The following is a 2,850-nucleotide window of genomic DNA, read 5'->3' on the forward strand; positions in this document are numbered from 1 at the left end:
GCCATGATCGTTCCTAGTTTTTTTACATTTTTCGGCCAAAAAACTAGAATTCCGCGCGATTCCTATATTTTCGTGTCCTATAGCCCACGCCTTCGAAGTGAACCCGGGAACTCCAGACCCCTATCGCCTAAAATTTTTCCCGACTATCAAATACGACCTAAGGAACCATAGTCACCACCCAGCCATGATCATTCCTCATTTGTTGCATTTTTCGGCCAAAAAACTAGAATTCCGCCCGATTACAATATTTTTGTGTGATATTGCCCACCCTTCCAAGTGGTTCCGGGACCCCGGACCCCGATCGCCTAACATTTTTCCAGGCCGTCAAATACGACCTAAGGAACCATAATAACCGCCCCGCCATCACCGTTTCTCATTGTTTGCATTTTTCGGCCAAAAAACTAGAATTACGTCCGATTCCCATATTTTCGTGTGCTATACCCACGCCTTCCAAGTGGTTCGGGGAGCCGCGGACCCCCGATCGCCTAAAATTTTTTCGGACTATCAAATACGACCTAAGGTACCATAGTCACCTCCCCACCATGATCATTCCAAATGCTTTGCATTTTTTGGCCAAAAAACTAGAACTCCGCACGATTTGCATATTTTAGTGTGCTATAGCTTATGCCTTCCGAGTGGTCCCGGGAGCCGTGGACCCGATCGCCTAAAATTTTCCGGGCCATCAAATACGACCTAAGGAACCATAGTCACCGCCCAGCCATGATCGTTCCTCATTTATTGCGTTTTTCGGCCAAAAAACTAGAATTCTGCTCGATTACCATATTTTTGTGTGCTATTGCCCACGCCTTCCGAGTGGGCCGGGCCGTCGGACTCGGATCGCCTAAAATTTTTTTGGGCCATCAATTAGGACCTAAGGAACCATAGTCACCGACTCGCTATGATCGTTCCTTATTTTTTCCATTTTTTGGCCAAAAAACTAGAATTCCGCCCGATTCCCATATTTTCGTGTGCTTTAGCCCACGCCTTCCAAGGGGTCCCGGGAACCCCGAACCCCGATCGTCTAAAAATTTTCCGGGCCGTCAAATACGACCTAAGGACCATAGTAACCACCCCGCCATGATCGTTCCCAGCGCACGCCTTCCGAGTGTTCCCGGGACCTCCTGACCCCTATCGCCTAAAATTTTTCCGGACTATCAAATACGACCTAAGGAACCATAGTAACCACCCCGCCATGATCGTTCCTCATGTTTTATGTTTTTCGGCCAAACAACTAGAATTGCGCTCGATTCCCATATTTTTGTGTGTTATAGCCCACGCCTTCCGAGTGGTCCCGGGACCTCCGGACCCCTATTGCCTAATATTTTTCCGGACTATCAAATAAGACCAAAGGAACCATAGTCACCGCCTTGCCAAGATCTTTCCACATTTTTTGCGTTTTTCGGCCAAACACCTAGAATTCCGCGCGATTCCCATATTTTTGTGTGTTATAGCCCACGCCTTCTGAGTGGTTCAGGGACCTCCTGACCCCTATCGCCTAATATTTTTCCGGACCATCAAATACGACCTAAGGAACCATAGTCACCTCCCAGCCATGATCATTCCTCATTTTTTGTGTTTTTCGACCAAAAAACTAGAATTTCGCGCGATTACAATATTTTTGTGTGCTATTGCCCACCCTTCCAAGTGGTTCCGGGACCTCCGGACCCCTATCGCCTAATATTTTTCCGGACTATCAAATACGACGTAAGGAACCATAGTATCCGCCCCGCCATGATCGTTCCTCATTTTTTGCATTTTTCGGCCAAACAACTAGAATTCCGCGCGATTCCCATATTTTTGTGTGTTAGATCCCACACCTTCCGAGTGGTCCCGGGACCTCCGGACCCCTATCGCCTAAAATTTTTCCGGACTATCAAATAAGACCTAAGGAACCATAGTCACCGCCCAGCCATGATCGTTCCTAGTTTTTTTCGTTTTTCGGCCAAAAAACTAGAATTCCGCGCGATTCCCATATTTTCGTGTCCTATGCCCGATTACAATATTTTTGTGTGCTATTGCCCACCCTTCCAAGTGGTTCTGGGACCCCCGGATCCCGATCGCCTAAAATTTTTCTGGGCCGTCAAATACGACCTAAGGAACCATATTAACCGCCCCGCCATCATCGTTTCTCATTTTTTGCATTTTTCGGCCAAACAACTAAAATTACGCCCGATTCCCATATTTTCGTGTGCTATACCCACGCCTTCCAAGTGGTCCGGGGAGCCGTGGACCCCGATCGCCTAAAATTTTTCAGGACTATCAAATACGACCTAAGGTACCATAGTCACCGCCCCACCATGATCGTTCCAAATGCTTTGCATTTTTCGGCCAGAAAACTAGAACTCCGCGCGATTTGCATATTTTAGTGTGCTATAGCTTACGCCTTCCGAGTGGTCCCGGGAGCCGTGGACCCCGATCGCCTAACATTTTCTGGGCCATCAAATACGACCTAAGGAACCATAGTCACCGCCCCGCCATGATCGTTCCTTATTTATTGCGTTTTTCGGCCAAAAAACTAGAATTCCGCTCGATTACCATATTTTTGTGTGCTATTGCCCGTGCCTTCCGAGTGGGCCGGGCCGCCGGACTCGGATCGCCTAAAAAATTTTCGGGCCATCAATTAGGACCTAAGGAATCATAGTCACCGCCTCGCGATGATTGTTCCTCATTTTTTACATTTTTTTGCCAAAAAACTAGAATTCCACCCGATTTCCATATTTTTGTATGCTATCGCCCACGCCTTCCGAGTGGGTCGGGGCCCCCCGAAGCCGGATCGCCTAAAAATTTTCCGGACTATCAAATATAACCTAAGGAACCATAGTCACCGCCCTGCCATGATCGTTCCTAGTC

This window comes from Nicotiana tabacum, unplaced genomic scaffold (assembly GCF_000715075.1).
Source record: "Nicotiana tabacum cultivar K326 unplaced genomic scaffold, ASM71507v2 Un00024, whole genome shotgun sequence".
In the NCBI taxonomy this organism is placed as follows: Eukaryota; Viridiplantae; Streptophyta; class Magnoliopsida; order Solanales; family Solanaceae; genus Nicotiana; species Nicotiana tabacum.